General features: G+C 44.1%; 1 protein-coding gene across 1 annotated transcript in view; it reads left to right on the forward strand.

The window, feature by feature from the left end:
* The window catches only part of LOC115542969 (NLR family CARD domain-containing protein 3-like), a 397,473-nt gene that overhangs the window by 190,990 nt on the left and 194,722 nt on the right, over window positions 1-11,761 (forward strand). The window lies entirely within an intron of this gene.

The following is an 11,761-nucleotide window of genomic DNA, read 5'->3' on the forward strand; positions in this document are numbered from 1 at the left end:
GTTTTAAACGTGGCCGATACGATGACTGTGGATCTAGAGTGACGTCAGAGTCACATTACGATACGACTGTTCAACCTGAGGTCGCAGTGAGAGAAATCCCTCCTGTATCTGATTCAGGACCGCGTATGGAAGTGGCCCAAACCAGAATTTAACAGACCTGATTCTGTGTGATTTGTGCTGTTCACACTGTTCTGAAAGAAATCAGATCGGAGTCAACTTTGAGCAGAACAATCTGGCAACTCTTGTTTGCAGACTGACGAGGCCAATCCCAGCCTCTTACCACCATAACATCTCCCCCCCCCCCCCCCCCCCCCGTTCCTCCTCGCTGAAGAAGCCCCCCTCCATGTCTGACCGGTCACTCTCCAAGCCCTCACCTCTTCCCAATAGACTGATTTCCATCTTTAAAGGTAGCAGGTTGACCCATAGAGCGGTCACTCTTCAAGGAGACACAGCTGGGTCCATACTATGTGATACTCTGGGAGAAATTAACCATTACTTTTATATTAACTATGAGTAGGCCTACATATCATACATTAATGGTGGAAAGCAGCTAAATCATCTCTGAATTCATAGGCGTACTATGGGACTCGGCACGGTGCCAGAGTCTGGGGTCAAGGCGTACTGACGTCAACATAATGTTTAGATTAGATTGGCGTCCACCAGATGTTTAGATTAGCTCAACCTAATGTTTAGATTAGTTAGCCTAATGTTTAGATTAGTTAGCCTAATGTTTAGATTAGCTCAACCTAATGTTTAGATTAGACTAGCGTCCACCAGATGTTTAGATTAGCTCAACCTAATGTTTAGATTAGTTAGCCTAATGTTTAGATTAGCGTCAACCTAATGTTTAGTTTAGATTGGCGTCCACCAGATGTTTAGATTAACTCAACCTAATGTTTAGATTAGACTAGCGTCCACCAGATGTTTAGATTAGCTCAACCTAATGTTTAGCTTAGTTAGCCTAATGTTTAGATTAACTCAAACTAATGTTTAGATTAGTTAGCCTAATGTTTAGATTAGCGTCAGCCTAATGTTTAGATTAGCTCAACCTAATGTTTAGATTAGTTAGCCTAATGTTTAGATTAGTTGGCCTAATGTTTAGATTAGTTAGCCTAATGTTTAGATTAGTTAGCTTAATGTTTAGATTAGTTAGCCTAATGTTTATATTAGTTAGCCTAATGTTTAGATTAGTTAGCCTAATGTTTAGATTAGTTAGCCTAATGTTTAGATTAGTTAGCCTAATGTTTAGATTAGTTAGCCTAATGTTTAGATTAGATTGGCTGAGGATGTTGAGATTAGTTAGCCTAATGCTTAGATTAGTTAGCCTTATGTTTAGATTAGTTAGCCTAATGTTTATATTAGTTAGCCTAATGTTTAGAAGTTAGCCTAATGTTTAGATTAGTTAGCCTAATGTTTAGAAGTTAGCCTAATGTTTAGATTAGTTAGCCTAATGTTTAGATTAGTTAGCCTAATGTTTAGATTAGTTTGGCTGAGGATGTTGACCACATAACTAGAGTAATGTATGACTGACCGGCTGTAAGCAGGCATACCATATGGACAACAGCTTTGTGTGTGAGGATAAAAAGCCCGGGATCTTATGATCGTTAGCGTCTTTGCGGTTTTGTTGTTGCTTGTTTGCGGGCAACAATAAAGTCTCTGTCAATACTTGATCCGGACTCCCCGATTCCTCTTGCTCTCTCAGTTAGTTGAAGTGATAGAACTCGGTTATTTTCTACCACAATACTTTATTTGATATATCCTCACCTTTTCTTAAAAGGTTGGTGATTTCAATCTTTCTTTTTTTTCTTTTTTGGAGCGCTCCATGGAGACACAGCTGGGTCCAGGGGAGTCTGCTCTCTGCTGCTGCTCTGGGCTTCAACACACACACACACACTTTAATCACACTGCCGGTGCTGTGTGTGTGTGTGTGTGTGTGTGTGTGTGTGTGTGTGTGTGTGTGTGTGTGTGTGTGTGTGTGTGTGTGTGTGTGTGTGTGTGTGTGTGTGTGTGTGTGTGTGTGTACCGGGCATCGTCCCGGTGGGCCGTTGACCCAATGTGGGCCGGTCTGGTCCGCTATGTTTTTTTTTTTTCTCTCTGACTAAATTCCCTCCAATTGGGCCGGCCAATGGGCTACAGAGGGCTAGCAGTGTGTGGCCAGCATCGACGCATATTATTGGTCTATGTTTGTCATTGTCAATCAATCATGGGCTGACAGGCTCAGAGAGCCCTGAAAGTGCTGTCAATCACAACACAAACCAGGGTGGGCGGGACCTCATGGCGCGGGCCGGAGTCGTGGGAGTCGGGACGGAGCTGAAAATGGATAAGCGTAAGAAACGCCCGGGTGGCGCTGAAAAGCTGTGACTCTCTGGAGGTGGAAGCTGCTAAAGGTTCTAAATTGACAGTCCTATTTGGTGCCGGGGTCCACACCCCAGCTGGTGCTGCTGCGCCGGGAGACGAGCGAGTGGAGGCATGTATGCTGAGTAACGTTAGCCTGGGGCTAGCTAGGCTACATTTTGAGACATGTCCAAAACAAAACAAAACGTTTTTACATTGAATGTGATGTGACCTAATTAACTGCATACTTGTGACAACATATTAGCCCAGAGTTGAAGGGCTGTGACTGTTGGTAGTTGTGGTTGATTTTGTTTAAATATGCCGGATTGTGATATTATGGGTTATTATTATTGGTCAGATGATTTAGCTAAGGTAGCAAACAGCTTCTAACGTCAGCAGTCTCTTGTTGCCATAGCATCAGTAAACATTGACATCGACTAATGAGCTGTAAATAGAGATGCAGAATCATGCTGTATTATAAATACAGATGAGATACTTTGAATTTTAGCACAATAGTAGGGCTGGGAATCGATCCGAATTTCCTGGATCGATCCGATTTCGATTCATAAGGTCACGATCCGATTCGATCCACGGTTCGATCCGATTCGATTCGATATCGATCTATTTACAGACATAATGCAAATAAATACTGTCCCATAGACAAAACAGCTCCATGTGTTTGTGATTGTATCTGTGTACGTGTAAGAGGGACACAGAGAGAGAAGAGTCAAGAATCATGTATTTATTTTAGACAAAAATCCAAGTATTATTTGAAAATTAAAATTATTTAATTTTTTTTATTTTTTTATTTTTTTATTAATTAAAGATCGATCCAGACATTTTTGGATCGATATCGTGCTTTTTGAGCATGAATCGATATCGGATCGCGGATCGATTTTTTGAACACAGCCCTACACAATAGCCATTGAATTTATTGTAATCTTTCAATTCATTTATTGTTTACTGAGGTGATGACTATTTCGAGAGGAATGCAATATGTGTATGTTTAAAGGTTTATGTGAAGAAACATACTATGGGCCCTATCTTGCATCCGGCGCAAGTGACTTAGTCACTGGCGCATGTGTCGTTGCTAGTTTACAACTGGCGCAGAGCGTTCTTTTCCCACCACCGCCACTCGCCGGTAAATTAGGGATTGATCATGCGCCCCAAGGGGCGGTTCGGCGGAAGGAGGCGGCGTGTTCTGGCGCAAACGGTATTTTGCCGTTTCTGAATACCATTGCGCTACTGACCAGGAAATACCTGGTTTAAAGTCAGTGGCGCGTTGTTCAGATGCTATTTTAAGGGCGCATGCATACATGCGCATGCGATGCATACGGATTGCTTGTGCACCTCGCGCATACACTTTGCTTCTCCCATCTACCTAGCCGCACATTCTTGGTAAATTATTTGGGAAAGAACAGCTGATGCAGCGGTAATAAGTTGTACCTTTAAATCAATGCATCTGCAAACACCGTACAGCAAACACATATTTTCTTGACAGAGACATCGTGTAGGCCTACATGCCCATAACTTTTAGGATTGATGAGTATTTGATCGTGAAAAACATTGTTTTACCGCGAGTGAGTGTTAAAGGCACCCAGTGCAACTTTCGAGGCTTAAAAATAAACATTCAATTTCTAGTCTTTTTTACACGTAGTAAGTTTCAATAACTCCATACCATTACATACCGACATTCAAGCAGCAAAGATGAGACGTCGTTGTGTGGTGAGAACTGATAGAAAATCGATAACAACAACAATGCCGCCATTTTCTTTATTTTTTGTAACCTACAATAAATAAAGCAGGCTTCCAGTCAATGGAAAAATGGCTTCTCCCCACCGGCGATTGTTGTTGTTTACGATTTTCTATCAGTTCTCACCACACAACGACGTCTCATCTTTGCTCCTTGAATGTCGATATGTAATGGTATGGAGTTATTGAAACTTACTACATGTAAAAAAGACTAGAAATTGAATGTTTATTTTTCATTGAATGTTTACATAAAGTTGCACTGGGTGCCTTTAAGAAGAATGAATGAATGCGGACGCGCGTGTGTGCTCTGTTTAAACACACGCAAACTAAACACGTAACGCATAATACAATCAATGGCAATGTCTATTACCGCGGGGACACATGCGTATTAGGATAGCATACAATACTGATAAGAAACAATGTTTATAATGTATTGCGTATATCATTAAATAGAAACACAGTTACCGCATATCATATGTTATATCATAGGCCTATACGTTTTCTTTGCCGAAATTTATTTGAGGACTCAGTATTTCTGAAGTTGTGGAAGAAAACCCCTTATTCCATGTGTGACTTAGGCCATATTATTTGGCAATAAACTGAGCCATTTGCAGTTTGAAATTCATGTGCATCAGTCTCATCGGAGACTGCAGACGCGCTGTCAAAATATCAACTTGTCCGATTCAAATGCGCTCATGGCTCTTAAAGGGGATGGGAGCTGGCACTCTCATTGGTTTGTTGGACGTTACGCCCAAACCACACCTACGGGTAACTAGGCTGCTTCAGACCAACCCTTTTGACACTTGCGCCGCGACGCAAGTGTCATTTATCCGCCTGTAAAATAGCGATAGCGCCGTAGAACCGCCCACAAAGCTACTTGCGCTTTGCGCTTCCCACTTGCGTTTCAGACCGTTAAAATAGGGCCCTATATGTGTGATAAGATGACAATTGGTAATTCATAAATGTCTCTTTATATTCTCTGCTACCATCATCTCCTGTCAAACAGGTTTTCCTGACCTAATAGAAGTTCTTCTATGATATGAGAGAGAGAGAGAGAGAGAGAGAGAGAGAGAGAGAGAGAGAGAGAGAGAGAGAGAGAGAGAGAGAGAGAGAGAGAGAGAGAGAGAGAGAGAGAGAGAGAGAGAGAGAGAGAGAGAGAGAGAGAGAGAGAGAGATTCGTCTTGACTTTGCGAGTTTACAATGCAACTTGTTTCGTCTCAGATTGAAACAAAGGTTTATTTCCTGGTTGAAGATTTTCATATTGATATTCATTTTAATTTCAAACATCTGCATTTCTTTTAAGTACAATTAACAGTTATGCAGGTAGGCCTTAGGGCTATTTTGAGACTTAAGTCATCCTTCATGACGGATAAATTTGTTCACTAAGTGTCACTACGTCACAAAAAGTCTACATGGCTGTTTCTTGCAGGTCATAAATTTGGTGAGGAGTGTAGCTGGCTGGCTGCGGACGAGGAAGTAGGGCAATATATAAATTGCCCTAAATATAACCAGAAATAGAGAATTTATATATTTTTTATATATAGCTGTGTGAAAAAGTCTAATGTCTAATATGAGAATGCATATCTGTTCAGACCTATAATTCATGTCTTAGACATGTCGCAGCTACAGATAAAAAAATTAAATTCTCTATTTATGGTTTCACAATGAGTCACAGTTGAAACAAATGAGTTTCAGCTCTAATGTCGCTACTGTCTGTAATATGTTTCTATTTCGATTATTTGTCAGGATATTTTGTAATTATTGTCCGAGTCTGGTTTTAACTAACGATGGGCTTACACCAAAAGATTTTCACATTCACAGACTAAAAACTGCGAGAGAGAATTAAGCATAGGATCAAGTGTGATATTTAACAAGGGTTTTGTAGATATGTAGATAGGTGGGGTGGAGATGCAGCGACCACAGGAGGTCTGTTAACTTCCTGTTCAGGTTTCACACCTTTCTTGTCAGCAGCACAAGAGACACAAACTTGAAAAACAAAAAAAAGCAACAACTGCTATTATTTACAGTGCTGTACTATTATTCGGATGTATGTACTTGATTCAATTGTTTTAATAAAGTACATACAGGGTTCTTCCCGTTCGTCTCGTCCCACCCCTAGTGCTGATAATGGAGTGGGCTGGCCTGGACAGAAAATGCCAGGGCAGCGTTAGTTCATTCCACCATGGACATAATGGTTCATTCAGTCACAGTTTTGTTCTGGTTGCGCACGGTGTGTGTGTGTGTGTGTGTGTGTGTGTGTGTGTGTGTGTGTGTGTGTGTGTGTGTGTGTGTGTGTGTGTGTGTGTGTGTGTGTGTGTGTGTGTGTGTGTGTGTGTGTGTGTGTGTCTTCTGCTTCCGGGTAAATGGTTAGGTGTGGTGCAAGGATTAACAATACCGTCCGCAGCAGAGATCGCACTTCGGGATGTACAATGGCTGGCAGGGAAAACTTTCCCCGAAACGTCCCAAGGCAGCTCCAGGCAACCACGCAGGACAGCGTCCTTCCTCGTAATAATCACGTGGAGAGCCTCTTTCCCCCGTCGCTTCCACCGACGTCCAGACTCACTCCACAACGAGCGCTCAAAACCGCCGCACCACTCCCAGACCCAACTCAGCGCTAATAAAACAAAACGAAAAAGACCTGCATGCAACCCCCTGGATCCTTCACTATCTTCCGCTCACCCCTTCCCGCTCGTTCTTTCGGTTCTTTCTCCCGCCTCTTTCCTTTTCCGTGTCCGTCATTCGTCTTAAAGGCGCAGTCTATTTCACTCACACACACACACACACACACACACACTCCAGTATGGAGGTAGATTTGTGTCTTTATTATGCAATCAAAAATAATAGGTTTGAGAGCAAAACTTTCCACACTGCAATCAAAAAATAGATTTGAGAGCAAAACTATCGACACTGCAATCAAAAAATGTTTTATTGCAAGATAAATTAATGTGATAAAAAAAATATTAATGGGAATCCAAAAGTTTTGTTTGCAAACCCAAAAGTTTTGTTTGCAAATCCAAAAGTTTTGTTTGCGAATCAAAAAGCTTTGCTTGCGAATCCTGAAGTTTTGCTTGCGAATCCAAAAGCTTTGCTTGCTGTTGAGCTGAATCTCGTGGGCGGGACCTACGCCAAAAGATGTAAGACACGTCTCTATTGGCCAGTCTCGATCGGAGTGACAGCTTGGCAACATCCACAGTTAGTAACGAGAGAGGGAGTTCTATTTCATGTAGGCTACGCCGTCTAGGCTTCGCCTTATGGGCTTGTCCCGTGCGCGCGCTTGCGTGCCCTGAAAATCCCGTAGGCCTCCCTGTCAGCCCACAAGGAGACCATGGCAGAGGAGAGCAGGGCGATGTTGTTGACCGCCGCCGCGGATTGAGAGGCACAAACGAACAGGCCGACAATCTGCTTCTGGAGGCGGTCGGGGGGCAGCGGCTTTTCGGATGTTGCCAAGCTGTCACTCCGAACGAGACTGGCCAATAGAGACGTGTCTTACATCTTTTGGCGTAGGTCCCGCCCACGAGATTCAGCTCAACAACAAGCAAAGCTTTTGGATTCGCAAGCAAAACTTTAGGATTCGCAAACAAAGCTTTTTGATTCGCAAACAAAACTTTTGGATTCGCAAACAAAACTTTTGGGTTTGCAAACAAAACTTTTGGATTCCCATTAATATTTTTTTTATCACATTAATTTATCTTGCAATAAAACATTTTTTGATTGCCGTGTCGATAGTTTTGCTCTCAAATCTATTTTTTGATTGCAGTGTGGAAAGTTTTGCTCTCAAACCTATTATTTTTGATTGCATAATAAAGACACAAATCTACCTCCATACTCCAGCAGCTCAAGGGTGAAAAGTAGATCAAAAGAGAGAATAAGAGTAGGTAAATACATATAGCCTACTGGCACGAAGTCCAACCGGTGTTAGACTTCAACCGGTTATAGACATTATATTTGTCTGTAAACTACAAATGGTTAAAAAAAGCAAAACACAAACTGCAGTGAAAGACGAGAGGTTTGATGATCAAAGATTTATTGAGAGATATAGGCCTAAATAAGCCCCCCTAAAACCATATATGTTCTTTTATAACTGGACTCAGTGTGCTCTGATTGAAGTCCCACATGAACCAGTACTAAGGTCTTCATTGAATGTTGTGTGACTCTACCCCCTTTTAGATACCTCGTCGACAGCGCTGCGGACAGACGCTGCAGAACCACCAGCACTGCCGGGTTCATGTTGTAACTCAACAGCGTCCCCAGCAGGGGGCGCCAGTAGCACAGCAATATGCAGGAGTTCCTCTGCACCATCCGTGAAGGCTCATTCGGTGTACGGCGTGGATGCACTGAATAGTTATTGGGTATTTTTTTACACGCCATGCTTGGCAGAGTGTCTTCGACGGCTGCTTGTTGGTGAACTAATGTGTTCCGCTCAATATGGTGACGATATATTTATATTTTAACAGGTCTATATTTTATTCGATTCAGAGCGAGCTACCGGGAATTCAGACCCAGGTGTTTTAACATATGGTTATAAATAAACACAAAGAATTATAACTTTACAAAGAAGCACACACACACACACACACACACACACACACACACACACACACACACACACACACACACACACGACACCCACACACACGACACCAGCAGAGGCGGCCGGCGGCGTCTACACCAGCCCCTCCCCCAACATCAGGAGCAGGAGGAGTGGGAGGAGCCTGCAGAAGGGGGCGGGGCTCCAGAGGCGGGGGGCGGGGCCGCTGCTGGCAGAGGGCTGGCTCCGCCTCCGGCGTGGCCCGTTGCACAGCGGCTGGGAGCAGCAGCTGATGCAGACCGAGTGCAGGCGCCCCGTGCAGAACTGCTGGTAGCCCGACGACGAGATGAGACACGCCCCCGACGACGCACACGACTTACGGTAGTGCACACCTGAGGGGAGAGACAGTCAGTCCTTACACTAGTGCACACCTGGAGGGGAGAGACAGTCAGTCCTTACACTAGTGCACACCTGGAGGGGAGAGACAGTCAGTCCTTACACTAGTGCCCACCTGGAGGGGAGAGACAGTCAGTCCTTACACTAGTGCCCACCTGGAGGGGAGAGACAGTCGGTCCTTAGACTAGTGCCCACCTGGAGGGGAGAGACAGACTGGCAGAGGGCAACCTCAATCTACCCGCCCCTGCTGTCCTACCAGGCCAGCAGGGCCAGCAATCAATCATCTGTTCTGTCATCTGTTCTGTGTTCCTGCATGACACTTATTTGTCTTCTCATTAGGTACTAACCTGCAGGATAGGAAGCGCATCTACAACTACCGACAGGCCAGGGCGAGACGCGTAGTGGAGAATGCCTTTGGCATATTGGCTGCGCGCTTCCGAATCTTAGGCCGTCCAATTGACTGCCAACCTGAAAAGGCGGTGAAGATTGTGAAGGCGTGCGTGGCTCTCCACAACTTCCTGGCATCCACCGAACGAGCCAGATACATGCCCGCCTCCTTTGTGGATACGACCGCTGACACCGGAGAGGTCCAGCCTGGAGAGTGGAGGCAGCATGTCGAGGGGGACCGGAATATGGTCGACGGACCACGGTGTTCGGTCGGCAGAGCCAGACCATCTCAGAGAGCGGCCCTTGTCAGGGAGCAGCTGGCAGATTATTTTCTGTCAGATGCTGGCATGTTTCCCCACCAGTACAATGGGCTACGATTAGGTATGCGCACTGACCAATAAACGTATTGTTCACTTGGAAGCATGACTTTTAATTTATTAGTTATCACAAGTTAACTAATTTGGTTTGCGTCAAACTCATTAATTCATATCCATATAAAATGTTTACACAACGAGCTACTGCCTTGACAGATGAATGAATTATTTAAGTGTATTTAAGTGTACGCCTATAGCCAAAACTATAGCGCATAATGTCCACAGAAATTATATGGTAGGAAACATTATTAGAGAAAAGGGGTTTATTTATCAAATACAGAAACTTGACCCACCATGCATGCACACATTTTTCATTTACTCACGCTTTCAAATTTCATTCACTCAAAGAGGCTATATACAGAACTTATGTTTCAAACAGAACATGAACACTGACTCTGAGCTGACTCTGTGGAGCTATTCAAAGGAAAGCTCAAAACCCCATCACCATTTTAATATGATGTGCATGTATTTACCTGTATGTCAATTGTGGCACCCATTGCACTCCTGACCATCCCTGGAAGAAGGGATCCCCTACACTGCGTTTCTTCTCAAGATTTCTTCCTTGCTGATTCAAGGGAGTTTTCTCTTGCCCGTGTGGGGGCATGGGTAAAGGGGGGTGTCACAAATATTTGGCCTGTTAAGCCCTTTGAGACTGTAATGGTGAATAAGGGCTATACAAATAAAATTGAATTGAATTGAATTGAACACACAGAACATGAACACACATAACGTGAACGTAATTAATAATTAAAATAGGCTAAAACAAATAAGGCCAGTAATAGAAAGAACATCGGGTGACAAGAAAATCATTAAATCTCATAATCCCGCATCAACTGTTTGATGTCGCGCATCAAAAAAGCACTTTGCCCCTGTGGAAGGGTTCGCAAGAATTGGCACAGGTAATTGGTAAAGGAGAACTGAATGTCATTCATGTCTCTTTCCCTCATCCTCTCTCTCTCCCTCTCTCTCTCTCATTCTCTCTCTCCCTCTCTTCCAGCCTTTCTCTCTCCCTTTCTCTCGCCTTCTCCATTTCCTTCTCTCTATCCTGCCGAATTTCCTGCAGCCTATCGAGGAGGGCAGTCTCGCAAGGATCCGTATTCGGCCTGACGCTTTTCCTCTTTCTTTTACCCCCACGGGAGGCTGATGATGTCGGGGTATGAGATGATGGGGTAACTGGGAGGGTGGTGGGAGGGTGGGGATGAAGAAGAGAAGAGGTAGAGGCAGAAGTCCTTTCCTCCTCCTCCTCATCGTCTTCCTCACCTGCCTACAGAAAGACACCTGTTTTCAAACATCCTGACCAAGGAAATAGCCTACCATTACAAAATACATTGAAAACAGTCTCTCTCCACACACACACACACACACACACACACACACACACACACACACACACACACACACACACACACACACACACAGAGTCGGGGTCCGGGTACCTTTGGTTACCATGGAGACCAGGGACCAGAGGCTGAGCGCCCTCCAGAGAGGGGGGGGGGGGGGTCCATCGGGGGGTCCAGGTCCTGTTGGCTCGTCTCTGGAGAGACGCCAGTAGCTGGGCTGGTTCCTGTCGGCTCGCGTCTAGAACTCTCTCCATGTTCCTCACCGGGCGCACGAGGCTGAGGGGGAAGGCACTGGCTGGTGTCCTGATTATTAATGTTGTGTAGACGAAGCTTCTGTTGTGCTTTTTATTCATTGAACCCCCGACCTTAAAGTGTAAACTGATCCTCTGCTGAACACAAGAGAACATTCAGTGGATCCACTGAGTTGTTTTTCACCATTATGCTTTATTAACCAGGACAACAGAAGAACAGTCCCTTACATGAACACAATAAACACAAGGACTCAAACAATAGAAGAACAGTCCCTTACATGAACACAATAAACACAAGGACTCAAACAATAGAAGAACAGTCCCTTACATGAACACAATAAACACAAGGACTCAAACAATAGAAGAACAGTCCCTTGCATGAACACAATAAACCCAAGG

The sequence above is a fragment of the Gadus morhua genome, chromosome 4 (genome assembly GCF_902167405.1).
Source record: "Gadus morhua chromosome 4, gadMor3.0, whole genome shotgun sequence".
In the NCBI taxonomy this organism is placed as follows: domain Eukaryota; kingdom Metazoa; phylum Chordata; class Actinopteri; order Gadiformes; family Gadidae; genus Gadus; species Gadus morhua.